Below are 20,885 nucleotides of genomic sequence, written 5' to 3'. Positions count from 1 at the left end.
CATGAGCACAATAAAGCGGTCAAACTGTTATGCCCATTCTACAATCTACTATTTTACTAACAGATAACATTGCTCCCTCACACCAGGGATTGCACACAGGATCGTTATCTATGTAGGATTTTTCTCTCTCTGTGCTAAAGATGGACAATATTTTACATTTAATTTTCAGTAGCATAGTACTGCCAAAATAGAAAAACAAAATATCTTTTTTTTTTTTTATTATTATTCTATGAATACCAAGTTTCAAAAAAACTCTACCACCTTTGTACTCTCCAGTTCAACACATTCATAACTTGGTCTAGTCCTTTCAAATACAGCTCTATAATATAATATATAATATTAACTAAAATATCGGCATTTAGAAAGCAGCCCATCTACTTCTTCTTGACCTATTTTACTTTCTACAGACACAGACACTGTACGATACTCCGTATAAATGGTATACTGCAAGAGAGTAACATTCATTGTACAGTAGACACAGTAAATTAGCAGCAAGAAATATATTAGGTAACAGGAGCAGAAAAGATAGAACATTAGTGGGAGGTAAGCATCACTACTGGAGGGTAACTGAGGATAACTCACAGTCAAATACACATGGAAAATTTAGGAAGTGGGGTGAGGACTTAGCGAAGACTAGGAAAGATAGTAGTGAACACCATGCGAGAAGAAAGGAGACAGTTGTATGCCGAAGCCACTCAGTGCAGCATTACAACCTAGGGTAAAAAAGGAAAACTGTGCAGAGAGGGAACAGGTGCTCAGAACAAGGTGAAGGTCTTTCTGCGTCAAACTAATGACCCAGAGTCAAGGAGCAGGTGGACACGAGTCTTCTTACCGTGGCAAGAGTCTGAGGGCGGCCCTCATGGGAGCCCAATGTCAAACCACTTCCGAATCCATCAAACCCTGCTGTCTGCAAGAGATTAAACAACATGACTTTCAAAAATGGTTTAAGAAGAATCAATGGAGGGGGTGTAGGCATGATATCCACCTCCTCACTGCTTACACTATGGGAGTAATTTACTAACCAGAAATATGCCTACCGGTATATTAGACCAGCAGGTACGTCCCATTCATCATTTTCTACGCCTAAGCGGTCTTACATTTAGAAGCAGCGGTGGATCCGCTGAAGTTATGTAGAGGTCAGCGACTCTTCATAACTTCAGAGGATCCACCGCCAGCTATAGGGAATATTAAGACCGGCGTCTATAATACCAGTTTTAATAAATTACCCCCAATGTATCTAGCAATATAGAATTAGGTTTGGCCAAATACATTGTCCGCTGAACTTGCTGATTTTGGCCAGACCACCCAAACATCTAACATAGTGTTCTGCAACTCCAGTCCTCAGGGCCCACCTGCCGGTCATGTTTTCAGGCTTTCCTTCGTATTGAGCAGGTGATATAATTAGTGTCAGTGCATCAGGACCTGCCACAGGTATTCATTCTGTGGGGTATCCACAAATCATGAACCGCAGGTGGTCCCTGAGTGATGGAGTTGATGAACACTGATCTAAAACATTTGCAGATGCTGTCATTATTGACAACACATGCATGCTTAGTCAAGCCAAGTGTGCATGTATATGGGTGGGTCAGGAGGAATAGCTGCCTGCTGACAGTTATTGAACATGTATGCCCGGCTTTAAGGCCAATTTACATGGGCAGATGATTGGCTCAATTATCGGAAAGAAATGTTCATCTGTACGCTGATCCCGATAACTGGCCCGTGTATAGGTGCCAGGGATCAGCTGACAACTGCGCAAATGCTTATGCGGCACAAAAAAAATCTATGTTTCTCTGCAGTAAATTACCCTCTATGGGGGATGAATGATCACAATAAAGATCATGCCCATAGAGCAGTAGTCCTTGGTGGATATAAATGAATGTCAAACCCCAGTACTGCAGGGATACTGACTGACAGCTATACTGCACTAAAGCTATAAGCAACGGAATAAAATATTCATCAAGCGACCCTCTGACCCACTAACATAGTAGTCAGGATTGTTAGAGATTATAAAGAACTGTGCGCTAATGATAAGACATTGTTACTTGGGGATTAACAGATGACACCCTACCCTCACACAAATGGGCACACCTTAAGACGAGGTTGGTGGCATCTCCTGAAACTCGTGGTGTAGGAGTAGCTCTGGCAAGGAACCAGAAGTTGATGGCTTGTAGGCGGTAATGTACGGGTTACAGGGAGCCTTGGGAGGATCATCCATATGCAATGTATTGCACTACACGGAGATCATCAGCATGCCAGGATAAGCAGAGAAATGTATGAAATGTTATCACTCAGTATTGTTAGTATTCACCCACATGCATAGAGAACAAGCCTGGCCACAAATAATGCCTGACATTGTAATGCTGGAGCGTTATGGGGCTGTGGGTGACAGGCACTGCATACGACCAGAGCAGCTGCAGTAACGGGCACAGAACCCAGACACAAAGCTGCCTCACAGTCCAGCCAGGTGCTCCGAGTGTCCTGACTCCTAATGCATGGACGCCTCCGCTGAAAAAAAGGAAGCCATTCACCCAGTCAGCTCTTGTGTGACACATTGGTTGGGGGGAAAGAAGTTATCTGAGGAACGGAACCTTAATGGAACGTCATCATTCTCATCCGAAGAAGAAGTCAACCACACAAGGCCTGTAGCTCAAAATGAACACGTATCCAATGGTCATTTATATGAAGTGGCTACACATAGAGCTCACGCACCTACAGAGCACCCTCGTTCTGGCTCATACAGAGGGGTACCATGCAGGGGACTTCTCTACAAAGTCCATATGCCCTCATTGAGCATATGGACAAGGGAGAGGTCTTCAAGAGCCAACCCATGTAAATAATGGTTGACTGGAATCAATTTAACGAATCAGATTGGAATTAGTTTAATCCAACTTCACAACCAATTTTGTTCATTCAGTTTTCCATGTAACTTTTATTAACCCTCCCTCTGATCAGCCCTCCCTCTGTGGATTCAAGCAGAAAAGGACAATACTGCTTTCCAAGAGTCCAGCTTGGGCTTTGTGGCTGCAGAGGTAGGACGCTACTGAGTGAACGCAGTAATACAAACAAAATGCCAGAATTGCCTTTTTTGTTTATTCACCAGCCAAAAAACTGTTATGAAAACAAGTCATCCCCCAAACATCCAGCCCTCACACAGCTCCTTAATAAAAAAAAGTTGTGGGTCGTGGGATGCGGCGATGCAAAAACAATTTTCTTTTTCTTTTTTAAAGGGGTTTTTATTGTGCAAAACCAGTAAAATGTAAAAAAGAAATAAAAAATATGGGGAATGGAAAACTGACATTACTGCACATAGCAACCAATCAGATTATACCTTTCATTTTCAAAACGAAGTTTTGGTTGCTATGGTCAACTAATCAAGTTTTCCTTTGCGGCTGGTTTAATAAATCAGGGCCAGTGTGCGGTGTACCGTCAATATAGGCAGACCACGCCTTTGCTATGGGGCCCGCGGCAAAGGGGGGCCTGGAGCGCATGGAAGGCCCCGTCCCTTACTCTGCACAGACAGTTTAATCATAGATATGGGCTAATGTTAATATGGGTTAATATGAGCCCCCCCTCCTCCTCTGTGCCTCCTGAACTGCTCCTCTCCCGCAGAGATGTGACAATCTGTGTTTGTTATGTGTGTGTATATATATATATATCTATGTATATATGTGTCTATATATATCTCTAGGTATGAATGTGTGTATATGTGTCCATATTTATCTATGCATGCATGCATGTGTTTATATGTGCATATATATATCTTATATATATATCTCTATCTATCTATGGTTGTGTATATACAGGTCCTTCTAAAAAAATTAGCATATTGTGATAAAGTTCATTATTTTCTGTAATGTACTGATAAACATTAGACTTTCATATATTTTAGATTCATTACACACAACTGAAGTAGTTCAAGCCTTTTATTGTTTTAATATTGATGATTTTGGCATACAGCTCATGAAAACCCAAATTTCCTATCTAAAAAAATTAGCATATCATGAAAAGGTTCTCTAAACGAGCTATTAACCTAATCATCTGAATCAACTAATTAACTCTAAACACCTGCAAAAGATTCCTGAGGCTTTTAAAAACTCCCAGCCTGGTTCATTACTCAAAACCGCAATCATGGGTAAGACTGCCGACCTGACTGCTGTCCAGAAGGCCATCATTGACACCCTGTCATGGAACCATGAACCAGACGTATAACAAGAGATAAGTGGAAATAAGAAGGCTTTATTGAAAATCAAGCTGTAAGGCAAAAGTCCAAACGGATGGCTAAACCGAAGCAGGGTCTTGCGAAGCCAGAGGTCAGGAACCAGAAGGGTAGTCAGACGAAGCCAGGATCAGGAACCAGCAGGGTAGTCAGACGAAGCCTGGATCAGGAACCAGCAGGGTAGTCAGACGAAGCCAGGATCAGGAACCAGAAGCAGCTGCAGTCTTAGAAGCATGTGAACACAGGAGGACCAAGCAAGGAACTGAAGCCACAGACCTCCTATATATATGAGCTAGGCATCCAGCTCCTCCCAGTGGGAAGGAGAAGCCGCAGGGTGGGAGGCTACAAGAAACCCAGAAACCAAGATGGCCGCCAGCACATGTCAAACGAAGGAGAACAGCAAGAAGGTAAGACCATGACAGTACCTCCCCCTCAAGGGCCCCTCCTCCGCGGAGTAAAGAACGGTTTCTGAGGGAAGCGTGCGTGGAAGGCTCGGAGCAAGGCAGGAGCATGGACATCTGCGGAGGGAACCCAGGAACGCTCCTCTGGACCATAACCACGCCAATGGACCAAAAACTGCACCCGACCGCGGACCAGGCGTGAGTCCAGGATATTGCTCACCTCATACTCCTCACGATTGCCCACTTGGACCGGACGAGGCCGAGGAACCGAGGAAGTGAAACGATTACACACCAGTGGCTTCAACAGGGAGACATGAAACACGTTGGAGATCCGCATGCCAGGAGGAAGCGCAAGGGCATAGGCTACCGGGTTTACCCTGCGAAGCACTCGGAAGGGACCAACAAAGCGAGGCGCCAGCTTGGGAGTGGGCACTCGAAGGTTGAGGTTGCAGGTGGACAACCATACGCGGTCTCCGACCTGGTAGGAAGGAGCGGGCGCTCGTCTGCGATCAGCCTGGAGTCTCTGGCGCTGCGCAGAGACCTCAAGGGACCTCTGGATCTGTACCCAAGAAGCACGTAGGACGGAAAGGTGATCCTCCACAGCCCGAATATCCTGGGGAGAGAATACCTCCGGTAACACGGCAGGTTGGAACCCATAATTGGCCATGAAGGGAGACGTCCCAGAGGAAGAGTTCACCGCCGTGTTCCTGGCAAACTCAGCCCAAGGCAGGAGGTCAACCCAATTGTCTTGGTGATCGGAGACATAGCAACGAAGGAATTGCTCCAAGGCCTGATTGGATCGTTCTGCGGCCCCATTGGACTGAGGGTGGTAGGCCGAGAAGAAAGAGAGATGAATCCCCAACTGGGAGCAAAAGGCGCGCCAGAACCTGGACACAAACTGACTCCCCCGATCCGACACAATCTCCTTGGGCAAACCGTGCAACCGGAAGACCTCCCTGGCAAAAATCGAGGCCAACTCTTGTGCAGAGGGTAACTTCTTGAGAGGAACACAGTGGCACATTTTGGAAAACCGATCCACAATCATGAGAATGACCGTATGGCCTCGGGATGCAGGGAGGTCCACAATGAAATCCATCCCCAGGTGTGACCATGGACGCTCCCCGGTGGCTATGGGTTGCAAAAGGCCCAACGGAAGGTGCCGAGGGGACTTACTCTGGGCACAAACGGAGCATGCCGCTACATATGCGGCGATGTCGGAACGTAGAGAAGGCCACCAGAACAGACGTGAAACCGCCCAGGACAGCTGATTCTTTCCAGGATGCCCCGCGGCCTTGGAGTTATGGTAGGTTCGCAACAACCGAGTGCGCAACTCCTCAGGCACAAAACATCTGCCGTTGGGTCTCCCAGAGGGAGCACCAGATTGAGCCGCCAAAATCTGCTCACCCAGGGGAGAGGTCAGGCTGGTACGAATGGCGGCCAGGATCTGATTCGGAGGTATGACCGAAGTCGGAATCGACTCCTCCCCGGACAGCTCGGAGTACTGCCGTGATAAGGCATCCGCTCTGATGTTCTTGGAACCGGGTAGGTAGGAGACCACGTAATTAAAACGTGACAAGAACAGAGCCCATCTGGCCTGACGTGGTGTCAATCTCTTGGCCTCAGAGAGGTAGGTCAGATTCTTGTGGTCCGTCAGGATGAGAACCGGAACCACCGAGCCCTCGAGCAAGTGCCTCCATTCTTTAAGGGCCTGCACGATGGCCAATAACTCCCTGTCACCAATCTGATAGTTGCACTCCGCGGAAGACAGTTTCTGGGAGTAAAACCCACAAGGAAGCAGAGGACCCTCTGGTGTTCTACGCTGAGACAGAAGGGCGCCTACTCCCGTCTCAGACGCGTCCACCTCGAGGACAAAAGGCAACCCAGGGTTGGGATGCGACAGAATCGGAGCCGACACAAAGGCGGACTTTAGAGCCTCAAAAGCTCGGATGGCCTCGAGCGGCCAGACCTGGGGATTACTGCCCTTCCTGGTCAGATCCGTGAGAGGCTTGGCTAGCATGGAAAAGTCCCTGATGAACTTCCGATAATAATTGGCGAAGCCCAAAAAGCGCTGCAGGGCACGAAGACCACTGGGCTGGGGCCACTGTAAGACAGCCGAAACCTTCTCAGGATCCATGGAGAACCCCTCAGCGGAAATGATGTAACCTAAGAAGGTTACCTGGGATCGGTGAAATTCGCATTTCTCAAGCTTACCGAACAGCTTGTTCTCTCGTAACCGTTGCAACACTCGTCTGACATCCAGAATGTGGGCCTCCATGGATTCAGAATATACCAAGATGTCATCCAAATAGACCACCACACACTGCTGCAACAGGTCACGGAAAACATCGTTGATGAATTCCTGGAAGACTGCGGGCGCATTGCACAACCCAAAGGGCATAACCAAGGATTCATAATGACCGGTCCTGGTGTTAAACGCGGTCTTCCACTCATCGCCCGCCTTGATCCTTACCAGGTTATATGCCGCCCTCAGGTCGAGTTTGGTAAAGACCGTGGCCCCTTTGAGGCGATCGAACAGCTCGGAAATCAAGGGTATCGGGTAAGCGTTCTTGATCGTGATGCGATTGAGACCCCTGTAATCGATGCAAGGCCTCAACTCACCGCCCTTCTTTTTCACAAAGAAAAATCCAGCCCCTGCCGGGGACGAGGATTTGCGAATGTGTCCGCGTGAAAGCGCCTCCCTCACGTACTCCTCCATGGCCTCATTCTCCGCTACCGACAGTGGATAGACTTTGCCACGAGGAGGAACGGCACCAGATTGTAACTCTATGGCACAATCGTATGGGCGGTGCGGAGGTAGGGCAACCGCACGCACCTTATCGAATACATCCCGGTACTCCTCGTATTCAGGAGGCAACAGAGAGTCCGAGGAAGTATACAGCAACTTGACAGGCCCATGGATGCAACTAGCCCCACACTGCGGTGACCACGAGAGGATCTCGGCCGATCTCCAATCGAAAGTCGGATTATGCTTCTGGAGCCAGGGGTACCCCAAGACCACCGAGTAGTGTGGAGACGAAATAACCTGGAGACAGACCGACTCTCTGTGAACGGCACCAATGGCCATCCCCACTGGAAGGGTCTCCTGAGTCACGTGTGGCGGCAGAAGGGGTCTGCCGTCTATCGCCTCAAGAGCCAGTGGGGAACCTCGAGGCTGCAGAGGAATGGAATTGGCGGCAGCGAACACACTATCAATGAACAAACCACCAGCACCAGAGTCCACCAACGCCTGGGTCGTCACCGAGCCCCCGACCCAGGAGAGGACAACAGTAATCAGTGGTTTGTCAACACGGGAAACCGGGGACGAGGAGACTCCACCCAAGATCTGCCCCCGACAGGATCTCAGGTGCGAGCGTTTTCCCGGACGGTTCGGGCATGCCAACCGAAAATGCCCACCGAGACCACAGTACATGCATCGGCCCTCGCGTCTCCGGAGTACCCTCTCCCCCTCGGACAGGCGAGCAAACCCCAGCTGCATGGGTTCACCCCCAGACAAGTCATCCCCAGGAGGCGTGGGAGGAGAGGGAGGCACGGGTGGGACAGCAAACGTAGGCGCCAATCTGTTAGAAGACCTCCGCAGGCTCTCCTTAAAGGAAGGTCTCTCCCTGAGTCTGGTGTCAATCAAAATCAGGAAAGAAATAAGAGACTCGAGCTCCACTGGTAGGTCCTTAGCTGCAACCTCATCCTTCAAGGCATCCGAGAGACCATGAGAGAAAGCAGCGACCAGAGCCTCATTATTCCAGCCCACCTCTGCTGCCAGGGTACGAAACTCAATGGCGTATTCAGCTACGGATCGTGAACCCTGTCTGATGGACATAAGGAGCTTCGCAGCAGAGGCAGCACGAGCCGGCACATCGAATACCTTCCGAAGAGAAGCAACAAAACCGGAAAACTCGGCAACCACCGGATTGTTGTTCTCCCATAAAGGGCTGGCCCAGGCCAAGGCCTTGTCCGAGAGCAGCGAGATCAAGAAGCCCACCTTTGATCTCTCAGTAGGAAAGGCATGTGGCAGCAACTCGAAATAGATGCCCACCTGGTTAAGGAAACCTCGGCACTGAGTTGGCTCTCCCCCAAAGCGCTGTGGAAGGGGGCAGAACCGGTCATACCCCGAAACACCGCAGGCGCAGCAACAGGTGTCGGGGTAGACTCTGGCGCAACAACCGGAGCGGCAGTAGGAGCGGGCCCAGGAGCGACAACCGACCCATCGGCAACGGAAGCTAAATGAGCCGTGCGTTCAAGCAGGGTTTGCAACGCCACAGCGAACCGACCCAACAGGTGATCCTGCTGATCAAGTCTGGCAACCAGCGTAGGTAGCGAGGATGGCCCTGTACCGTCAGAATTCATGGCTTGGTCCTAATGCCATGGAACCATGAACCAGACGTACAACAAGAGATAAGTGGAAATAAGAAGGCTTTATTGAAAATCAAGCTGTAAGGCAAAAGTCCAAACGGATGGCTAAACCGAAGCAGGGTCTTGCGAAGCCAGAGGTCAGGAACCAGAAGGGTAGTCAGACGAAGCCAGGATCAGGAACCAGCAGGGTAGTCAGACGAAGCCTGGATCAGGAACCAGCAGGGTAGTCAGACGAAGCCAGGATCAGGAACCAGAAGCAGCTGCAGTCTTAGAAGCATGTGAACACAGGAGGACCAAGCAAGGAACTGAAGCCACAGACCTCCTATATATATGAGCTAGGCATCCAGCTCCTCCCAGTGGGAAGGAGAAGCCGCAGGGTGGGAGGCTACAAGAAACCCAGAAACCAAGATGGCCGCCAGCACATGTCAAACGAAGGAGAACAGCAAGAAGGTAAGACCATGACACACCCTCAAGCAAGGGTAAGACACAGAAAGAAATTTCTGAACGAATAGGCTGTTCCCAGAGTGCTGTATCAAGGCACCTCAGTGGGAAGTCTGTGGGAAGGAAAAAGTGTGGCAGAAAACGCTGCACAACGAGAAGAGGTGACCGGACCCTGAGGAAGATTGTGGACCGATTCCAGACCTTGGGGGACCTGCGGAAGCAGTGGACTGAGTCTGGAGTAGAAACATCCAGAGCCACCATGTACAGGCGTGTGCAGGAAATGGGCTACAGGTGCCGCATTCCCCAGGTCAACCACTTTTGAACCAGAAACAGAGGCAGAAGCGCCTGACCTGGGCTACAGAGAAGCAGCACTGGACTGTTGCTCCGTGGTCCAAAGTACTTTTTTCGGATGAAAGCAAATTTTGCATGTCATTCGGAAATCAAGGTGCCAGAGTCTGGAGGAAGACTGGGGAGAGGGAAATGCCAAAATGCCTGAAGTCCAGTGTCATGTACCCACAGTCAGTGATGGTCTGGGGTGCCATGTCAGCTGCTGGTGTTGGTCCACTGTGTTTTATCAAGGGCAGGGTCAATGCAGCTAGCTATCACGAGATTTTGGAGCACTTCATGCTTCCATCTGCTGAAAAGCTTTATGGAGATGAAGATTTCATTTTTCAGCACGACCTGGCACCTGCTCACAGTGCCAAAACCACTGGTAAATGGTTTACTGACCATGGTATTACTGGGCTCAATTGGCCTGCCAACTCTCCTGACCTGAACCCCATAGAGAATCTGTGGGATATTGGGAAGAGAAAGTTGAGAGACGCAAGACCCAACACTCTGGATGAGCTTAAGGCCGCTATCGAAGCATCCTGGGCTCCATAACACCTCAGCAGTGCCACAGGCTGATTGCCTCCATGCCACGCCGCATTGAAGCAGTCATTTCTGCAAAAGGATTCCCGACCAAGTATTGAGTGCATAACTGAACATAATTATTTGAAGGTTGACTTTTTTTGTATTAAAAACACTTTTCTTTTATTGGTCGGATGAAATATGCTAATTTTTTTAGATAGGAAATTTGGGTTTTCATGAGCTGTATGCCAAAATCATCAATATTAAAACAATAAAAGGCTTGAACTACTTCAGTTGTGTGTAATGAATCTACAATATATGAAAGTCTAATGTTTATCAGTACATTACAGAAAATAATGAACTTTATCACAATATGCAATTTTTTTTAGAAGGACCTGTATATATGTGTGTGTGTGTGTGTGTCTATATGTATGCATGTATGTGTGTATATATGTATATATTTATCTGTGCATGCATGTGTGTGTAGATGGCTATATATATATATATATATATATATATACGTGTGCGTCTATGTATATATATATCTATATATATCTATATCTATATATATATATATATATATCTATGCGCATTTATGTCTATATACATCTATGCATCACTGTGTGTGTTTATATATATATATACGGTATATATATATATATATATACACATATACATATATATGAAATGTGTGTCTTTATGTGTATAGGTACCTATTTTGTCTATGCATGTATTTTGTCTCACTCCCTCTATATATATATATATATATATATATATATATATAAACATTTTTTTGGGGGGAGGAAATATGTTGGTGATCATATTTATTGTATGTATGCGTGTCCCTGTGTGCGTGTGTGTGTCACCATCACATGCCCACAGTGTTCCTATGCCTTGACGCAGCTGCATCAGGACATTCTGTGCGGGGGAAGAAGAAAGAGAAGGCAGCACCGCCAGCATGGAGTCCGTGGGATAGACACAGGGAGGCGCACTAAGGACGTAGGTAACACTACCACATAATCTACACTAGTGTTATCTGTGCTTTTACATAGGACTGCAGGTAACACTACTACATTTTTGGTAATTAGAGAGCCATCACTGTGTTATTTGTGGTGTTACGTAGGACTGCAGATAAAACTTTTGTGGAATATCCACAGGAGTTTCATAGATTCAGATACCACAGGGTTTTGTTCCTACAGCATTCCTTTTGCGGCAAAACGGACCTGTGCCCTTCATTCTCTGGGTCGGTACAAATACGTACGAACGTATGTATACATTTCTTTATTGGCAGAACAGGAGATGGGTTGGGCAAGGGGGGTAGTGGGCGGGGTTAGGGGGCCCAATTCAGACTCTTGCTATGGGGGCCTTGTGATTTCTATGTACGCCCCTGATCAGGGCCTAAATGTATTTGGAATTGTTGTAATTGTAACCCAGAGACTAAAGTTATGTTATGGCAAAAACATGAACACTGCAAAATGTATATGTAATGTAAAAACTCACTGTCAGTATTGCTGTTTTTGGTGGGGATTTGAGAAATCTGCCCAGAAACCTACGCTCGTAGAGGTAAATGGAAAGGTGGCGGTGCATTTACTTGTATGGGAGTTTCGGATATAGCTAAGCACGCTTGCCCTGGTATTTTTCGAACTCCCACAAAAGTGAATGTAGAGCTCTCTTTTACTGGGACCTGCACCTATCTAGCATTGGTAACATATTCTATTGATATGCCACCAAACCCCTTTAACTAAAGCTGTAAATAGCTATATTTTTCAACTTGGATATTTTTTTAATTAAAAAAAAAGTAACTTTTTTAAATGATTTCCTTGGTCCACAAGAGGACTGTTAGTCTACTTTCACACCAGCATTTTTGCTGGATCCAGCAAAAACTCTCCCGTTACTGATAATACAACCATCTGCATCCGTTATGAACGGTTATCTGTAACATTGCCAAGACGGACCCGTCATGAACTCCATTGAAAGTCAATGGGGGACGGATCAGTTTTCTATTGTGTCAGAGAAAACGGATCCATCCCCACTGACTTACATTGTGGGTCACGTCGCATCCGTCTTGCTCCGCATCCCAGGACGGAAAGCAAACAGCAGCATGCTGTGGTTTGCTCTCCAGTATGAGAATAGAACGGAATGCATTTTGGAGCACTCCGTTCTGTTCAGTTTTGTTTTGTCCCCATTGACAATGAATGGGGACAAAACTGAAGCGTTTTTTTCTGGTATTGAGACCCTGAGGGCTCTCAAAGTGAAAGTAGCCTAACAAGTGATCTTTTGATTGTTTATATAATACCCTGCAGTGTAAAGTATTATACTGTCAGTGCCATACTTATAGGCACCTGCAGGCTGCAACAGAAAGGCACAGCCTGATATTGATATACTGCCGACAGGCCTGGGACCTTTATTAGTGGGGCTCCAATGGGAGACAAAGGCAGCCCCCTCCCTCTAAACCGCTTAAATGCCGTGGTTACTATTGATTGTGGCATCTAAAACTGCCAAGATCTCATGTGAGAGCTAAATCCCCAATCTCCGCTGCACAGGAGACCCATACAACTCCTAGACTACTCTGCTGTAAAAAGGAGGCGGCCTAGCCTAATGGGTTTAATAAAAGAAAGCTAGCAAATAATAATAAATAAGCAATTCTTTGTCATAAAATACATTTTATTGTGCAAAAGCAACAAAAAACAAATAAGCTTCTTAGGAATTCCCACGACTGAAGTAACCTCAACAACTCATTTAACAGGTTATTCAGTCTAAACAATAAAGCAGGACCCCGTGCTAAACCCTCTTCACTAGCGGGAATTCTCTACTCATTTCTCTTGCTGAAGGTTAGCACGCTGTAACTGCAAAGACCCCTAACATGCTACACCTATCTGAATTTGTGAATGTTTGCACAATGGAAATCCTGTTCAAGATGAGCAGGATAAAGTTGAACTACTGATGTACCATTACTGAGGCGAGTTCATGATTATTTGGGTGTAAGATTTAATTTAATTTCTACCTCTTCATACAAAGCAAATGCTTTGCAACCCAAAGCACATAACATCTACAGAGATTCCTCTGACGGCAGACATACATTCCCCGAGTGGCGGCAAGAGGAATGCAGAACCTGCAGAGCTGAAAGCTTACTTCCTTCCCCTTGGCAGTATGATGAGATGGCTGCACACCCACACCTCATTTCCAAAGGAACAATGACTTCCCAAATAAATAACACTGTATACAAGTGGCCGGCTTCAAAGAATAACGGCAGTAGTAATGTGGTCCCGCTAATTACTGGGTGTGCGTTCATACCATAGGAAGAGATGCAGCTGGATGTGGGGATCCCATAATCCATAAGACATGGAGAGAAAGCCTGGAACTGAGGCGAATGCCTAGATCTGGGATAGTAACGGTGTCTCCTGGAAATCACGGATGACGCCTTTTACAACTCACATCTAAAATGGACGTTACTGGTACGTGGAAGAAGGGCATCCATTTCTCCATGGAGATGTTACTAGCCATAGTTTAATTTTAATATTTTTACTTTCTTTTTTACTTATATATTTTTATCAAACACACCGATGATAAATAATTCACAGTATTTTGGTATGCAGTGTATGAACATCCACCTAGTTCTTCTACTCAACAGCTTTTCCAGCTCATATCTATTTTTTCTCCGGGAGACAATTTTTCCAGCTCCCTGCCAAAAACAATACACTACGCCAGTCAAAATATGCCTGCTATCTAAAACTGCTGAAAACCCCCTTAAAGGGAACCTGTCAGAAGATTTATGCAGTCCTAACCACAGGAAGCATCAAAACGAGTTAGCCTCTTCATTTCATTGAATCAGCAAAAAAGGTACTCCGTATGCCTTTTGTTTCCGTATTTCCGTTCAAAGATAGAACATGTCCTATTAGTGTCCGCATAACGGACAAGGATAGTACTGTTCTATCAGGGGCCAGCTGTTCTGTTCCGCAAAAAAACGAATGCACATGGACGTCATCCATATTTTTTGCGGATCCGTTTTTTGCGCACTGCAAAATACTGAAAAAGCCATATGGTCGTGTGCAGGTTTCTCCCCATCAGGCCCGGCTAGATTGACACAGCTTTCTCCGTATTTGCATATAGGATGAGAAATCTGTCAATCCAGTTAAACTGGGTGGGAAGAAACCAGAGGGGAACCACCTGGAGAACACTTCTCCCTGAGCCCTGCCCTAAAAAAAACTGGTTCCCTTCAAGAACCCTGCCACCATGAAATGTTTCTTAGCTTACCTCTATAGTTATAGTTGTTGCTATGGATTTTCAAATTGCAGCAAATAACAAGAAGTAACATGGAGACAGCTTCTATTCTGAAGATATCAAGTCATTAGCGAAAGTGAGGGAGGGACTGGGGTTCCTTGGGTCCACCAGAGGTGATTACTCTCGGGGCCCAACCCACATATCATCAATAAAGTTTAATAGGTTTTGAATTAAGGAAATAGACAGTAGCGGCAAGTTACTGTCTACAAAGGCAGCTCCAAAAGTGTCCTTTCTTCTTGACCTCTGAGCTTACTATGGTATCAGCGGGAGGATCCTCTGGTACTCTGGTGGGCCAGTCCGATGCTGGAGAAAGTTTTACTGGTAATGAAACCCTTTATGCATCCCTTAGGCTCCATTCAGACGTCCGTAACGTGTTTTGCTGATCTACGGATCCGCAAAACACGGACAGCGGCAATGTGCGTTCTGCATTTTGCGGACCGCACATTGCCGGCACTAATAGAATATGCCTATTCTTGTCCGCAATTGCGGACAAGAATAGGACATGTTCTATTTTTTTCGGGAACGGAATTTCGGACCCGGAAGTGCGGGTCCGCAATTTCCGTGTCCGGGCAGCACCATAGAAATTAATGGGTCCGCAATTCGGAATGGAACAGCTGTCCCCTAATAGAACAGTCCTATCCTTGTCCGTAATGCGGACAATAATAGGACATGTTCTAATTTTTGGTGGAACGGACATGCGGAAACGGAATGCACACGGAGTAACTTCGTATTTTTTGGCGGACCCGTTGAAATGAATGGTTCTGTATACGGTCCGCAAAAAAACAGAATGGACACGGAAAGTAAATACATTCAAGTGCATGAGGCCAAAGGAAAGATTTGTACCAGTTCTAAGCTTTCAACCTGCACTTGGTTTTGAATCACTGAAGTGTGAACTAGGTCTTAGGGCTCGTTCACACGACCGTTGGTGTCCCCTGTATTGCGGACCGCATTTGCGGATCCGCAATACACAGGCACCGTTCCATTGTCATTCCGCATCATGGTTGCGAACCCGTTCATTTCAATGGGTCCGCAAATCCGGAGATGTGGAACGGAAGCACGGAACGGAACACTACGGAGTGCTTTCTGGGGTTCTGTTCCGTGCCTCCGCACCGCAAAAAGATAGAACATGCTCTATTTTTTTGCGGAACGGAGAGCTCACGGACCCATTCAGGTGAATCGGTCTGCAATCCCCATGCGCCTACCCCACGAGAGGTGCCTATGCAATGCGGACCGCAATTTGAGGCCTTATTTATGCACGGCACTAGTGGAGGTACAATAATGACTTTCCTTGAAGTGAGGCGTGTTTTGCCTTTTGCACTCATCCCATGAGCACATCTGAGAATGAATGATGTTAAGGAAGTCTATGTAGTGCATTCTTAAGGGGTGACAACTTAGAAAGCCGATTACTATATATCTATATACTGGGGAAAGAATGCCAGGAAATCCTACGTTCTCTAAAAAAGTCACATAACGTCACAAATTCCATTAAAATGACAAGAGTTCACTGTAATTCAAACCTGTACAGAGGAGAGGCTGTGTACAATATCAAAAGCAGCAGTTCATGATAAGGGTGGGCATAAGTGCAGACGTTCTGGTTATACCAACATGAATGGATGGGCTGCAGATTATTTTTGCCAGGCTGTAAAACCATTGTTTATTACCGTAACCCATCCAGGTCTAGTGATTCAAAGGATAACCTTGATTTACACCGAATAGTGGTGCTGACAACAGACGGAGCAAACACTAGGAAAACACAGAACTTAGGCCTCATGCACACTACAGTATTTTTTTGCGGTCCACAAAAAGGGGTTCCGTTATCAGTGTCCGTTTTTGTTTCCGTGTGTCTTCCTTTATTTTTGGAGGATCTCCAGACATGAAGGAAAGTAAAAAAAAAATCTAAGTCAAGTTTGACATGCAAATGATAGGAAAAAAACGGACGCAGATGACAATCTTGTGTGCCTCCGTGTTTTTTCACGGACCCATTGACTTTAATGGGTCCGCGAACCTTTGTCCGTGAAAAAAATAGGACAGGTCCTATTTTTTTCACAGACTGGAAACACAGATCACGGACGCGGATGACAAACGGTGCATTTGCCTAGTTTTCCATGGACCCATTGAAAGTCAATGGTACCGCATAAAATCACGGAAAATGGAACAACGGACACGGGACACAACAACGGTCGTGTGCATGAGGCCTTATGGTACATTCACACGACCGCAGTTCTGGTCCGCATCCGATTCCCATTTTTTGCGTATAGGATGCGGATCCATTCATCTTATTCGTATGTCTGGTCCGTAACCACAGAAAAAAGATAGAACATGTCCTATTCTTGTCCATTTATCGGACAAGCATAGGCATTGTTACAATGGATTCCCCCCCCCCAAAAAAAACTGATGCCACACGGACATCATATAGGTGGCATCCGTATTTTTTGCGGACCTCAAAATACATATGGTCGTGTGAATGCACCTTTACACTGTGTTGTCACCTTCCAGCTACTGCATGCTGTCATGGCAAAAAAGTAATGTACCTCAAATAGCATTAACAATAAAACAGAAATACGATTATTTTGTGCCAAACATTTACTACTGCCAATAAAATATTTGTTTACAGGATCTGTTTTATTTTTGTTCCCGTTCTTCTGATGGATCCAGCCTTACGTCTAGTCTGTTTTAGGCTACTTTCTCATCTGCGTTTTCCTTTCAGGTATTGAGATCTGTCATAGGATCTCAAAACCGGAGGAAAACTCTTCAGTTTTGTCCCCATTTATTGTGAATGGGGACAAAACTGAAGTGAATGGAACGCCAGAATGAACTTTGTTCCGTTTCGTTACCATGACACACACAAAAAACGTCACAAGCAGCGTTTTTTGAGTGCGTCATGGGATACTGCTCAAGACGCATCCGACATGAAACACAATGTAAGTCAATGGTGCCGGATCAATTTTTTCAGACACAAAAAAAACAAAAACTGATCGGCGCCCATTGACTTACAATAGATATAGTGCCAGATCCGTCTTGTTCATTTGGGAGGTAATACAACCGGTTCTGTTCTGAACGGATGCAGACAGTTGTATTATATACCGGATGCTTTTTTGCTGAACCCCTGACGGATTCAGCAAAAACGCAAATGTGAAAGTAGCCTTAGTCGTCATAGTTTATATCTGTTTACTGTATCTCAGAAGGATCTCAGAAAAATGAAAGCTGGAATCTGATTGGTTGCTATGGGCGACTAAGCCAGATTTCTTTTACAGCAGTTTTGATAAATCTCCCCCATTATTGGGGTTATGCACGTGGGGTTTTATTCTCACCAATATTGCTCTCTGTGAAAAAATGCAGCAGGTTCTATTCTTTGCTTTTTACACAGGAGAAGGACTCCATAGAAACAAATGAGCTTGTGTGAAAAAACGGAAAGAAATGCAAGACATAGCGTATGTTGCATTTTTCATGCAGGGCTTGCCCATTCCAGTCAGTGAGTCAATGATAAAAAACTGAAGACCAAGGAAGAACTTTCCGTTTCTCACTGATGGTTAATGAAAGATGCCATGTGTTATTTTTCACATTTTTTCACACATATGAAAACTGAAGTGGAAAAAACAAAACAATAAAGATTGAAGCTGAATGGGGGGCACATCAGGTTTTTTACAGACAGAATTCATGTGACTTTAATATTGCATGTGTGCTCGAGCCCCAGTCCGTTTTGCTGCCCGTCCTCCTGTACTTTTTAAGAAAAATATTCATGCTAGTTGACTTTAATATAATATCTACATACATCGCTGACTTTAGAAATATACGGGGTCATTTATAAAACTAGTGTAAAGCAGAACTGGCGTCATTGCCCATAGCAACCAATCAGATTCCACCTTTCATTTTTGACAGCTCCATTGGAAAATTAAAGGTGGACTCTGATAGGTTGCTATGGGCAACTAAGGTAGTCCTACTTTACACCAGTTTGATAAACGTCCCCAATACTGTATTCCACAGGCAATTTTACCAAAGTGACACTTTACCCACAGACACATGGAACCTTACTGAGTGTCAATGCCAGTAGCCGCCGCCAAGCTTAAATGAAACTATCTCAACCATCAAGCTTTCACCTGCATGATAGCTGAGGCCCAAGAATTAAGAATATGTAACTATAGAAACCAAGCGAAACTCTACAAAGACCAGACCTCCGTGTATAAACATAAGCCCAGACTGGAGTCAAGCACTTTCCGTCACCTCACGTATGCTCTCCCTCCCACACTGGCCCCCATGCTGCCTACATTGTTATCATACCAACATAACACAGAATTTACTTCACCCATGTACAGAATGCAAAGCATCTGGGTACAAGCAGAAGGGTTTACTATGTTTATGTGAATACTATATAACCATGCATCGAAGTGTGCACGGGACATGGTCTACATCATTAAGGGGGGTTATCTCATTATTAAAAATAACAATCAGACATCATGACAACCTCTTTCTAAGGCCGAATGCACACGGCCATGAGTGGTTTGTGGTAACACGGCCTGGCATCCTGCTGACAGCAGGAGCGCACGGCGTCATTGGTTGCTATGACACTGTGCGCTTCATGCCACCGCTGAACTACAGTAATACACTGGTATGATCTATACGAGTGTATTACTGTAGTGCAGCGGCGGCATGAAGCGCACAGTGTCATAGCAACCAATGACGCCGTGCGCTCCTGCTGTCAGCAGGATGCCAGGCCGGGATACCACAAACCGCTCACGTCCATGTTCTACGGCCGTGTGCATTCGGCCTAACAAAGCAAGATCCAGCCCTGTACCTCACATGGATCCAGAGATCTCCCCACTCATTGCTCCAATTGCTCCGATAGATTATTTTATTGGCAGCTCAAGGGGGTGTCCTTTCTCAGGGAGGAAGCATGACATTTCTCAGGAGGCATGTCCTTTCTGCTACAGCTCTCTCCCTGTAACCGTCACAGCTACTAATAGTAGATACTGCTGATGGCAATAGAGAAATGGAACTAAGCTTGTGAAACCAACTCAGTGACGTGCGCAGAGATATAAGGAAAAGATCAAACGGCAGGTGTTGCCACACTGAATACCTTAGTGGCTATACTATCCAAATATAAAAGTATTCATATCTAGATTCTGGTTTGAAACAGGTTGAATATTTTTCATGGGACAACCCCTTTAAATATTTCAAGCTCACACTAAAATTAAACCAGTAAATAATACTACAAAAAATTGTTTTTATAAGTAGTCTTAAAAATCTCTATTAGAATATGTCGGACCTTACAGTAAGATCTGGAAACAACTCTTAATTTGTAAAAATGGGGCACGCTCATTTTCCGTAAATGAAACTGGATGGTCCCCATTACATCCCACAGCACTAGGACATGATAAAGGAGCAGGGTGGTCCGCAGGCAGTGATGGCCAGTTCGCATACTTCACCCGTGAATATATGCGGGCTGCCATCTTTTTTCACAAGTCCGGCGAGGCACAGGTAAGCCCTTACCTGTGCCGCAAGCCGGTCTGAAAACAAATGCGGTCAGCGGGAGCAGGCAGTTCTGAGAACAGCCCGATGAAGGCCCCCGGTGGCTGTTCTCGGAACTGCCTGCTCCCGCTTACCGCACTTGTTTTCAGACCGGCTCGCGCACAGTCGCAGGTAAGGACTTACCTGTGCCTCGCCGGACTTGTGAAAAAAGATGGCAGCCCGCATATGTTCGCATGCGAACTGGCCATCACTGTCCGCAGGACAGCGTAGTACAGGTGTCTAAGTAATCAGGCCAGCCGCTCTTCTCGCAAGTCATTGCCTTAACTGAAGGAGCTTCCTCAGTAGGGGGTGACCAGGGCCATGAATAATCTCAATGTACAGGGTTCAAAAATTTCAGATAGTGGCCCTGATAATAATAAAAGTTCATTTATTTCCATTGTGGCTCCCATGTGTAAAAGGTCATTATTTGGCTGCCCTGCAGCAAAAATCCTGTGATCAGCTTATTGTGGGGTAACTACCGTATGAGCCATGGGAGGACAATCTTTAGAGCTAGGTCTACACGACGACATGTGTCGTGCGACAATAAGTTGCACGACAGATAGTTGCACGACAGATAGGGCACTACTACACTGCAACATTTGTCACGCTACATTTTGTCGCACCTGTCGCGCAACAATTTTTATAATGATAGTCTATGGTGTCGCAATGCAACATGCAACATAATGTGACTGCGATGCGACAGTCGCAGAATAATCCATCTCAAATAGATTTTTTGCGACTCTCGTGTCGTAGTTGCAGCATGTCGCAGTGCGACACCATAGACTATCAATATAAAAATTGTCGTGCGACATCAGTGCGACAAA

The 20,885-nt window shown here is 46.0% G+C and overlaps 1 long non-coding RNA gene across 1 annotated transcript in view; it reads right to left on the bottom strand.

Annotated features, from left to right (window-relative positions):
- Positions 1-831: 831 nt before the first annotated feature.
- LOC122924467 overlaps positions 832-20,885 on the bottom strand; it is a 35,843-nt gene continuing 15,789 nt past the window's right edge. The window contains exon 3 of the long non-coding RNA XR_006387402.1: positions 832-907. This is a non-coding gene — a long non-coding RNA (uncharacterized LOC122924467). The remainder of the gene's footprint in view (positions 908-20,885) is intronic.

Source organism: Bufo gargarizans, chromosome 1, assembly GCF_014858855.1.
Source record: "Bufo gargarizans isolate SCDJY-AF-19 chromosome 1, ASM1485885v1, whole genome shotgun sequence".
Classification (NCBI taxonomy): Eukaryota; Metazoa; Chordata; class Amphibia; order Anura; family Bufonidae; genus Bufo; species Bufo gargarizans.
The sequence above is the reverse complement of the archived record's forward strand: the minus strand, read 5'-3'. Positions and strand labels throughout refer to the sequence as shown.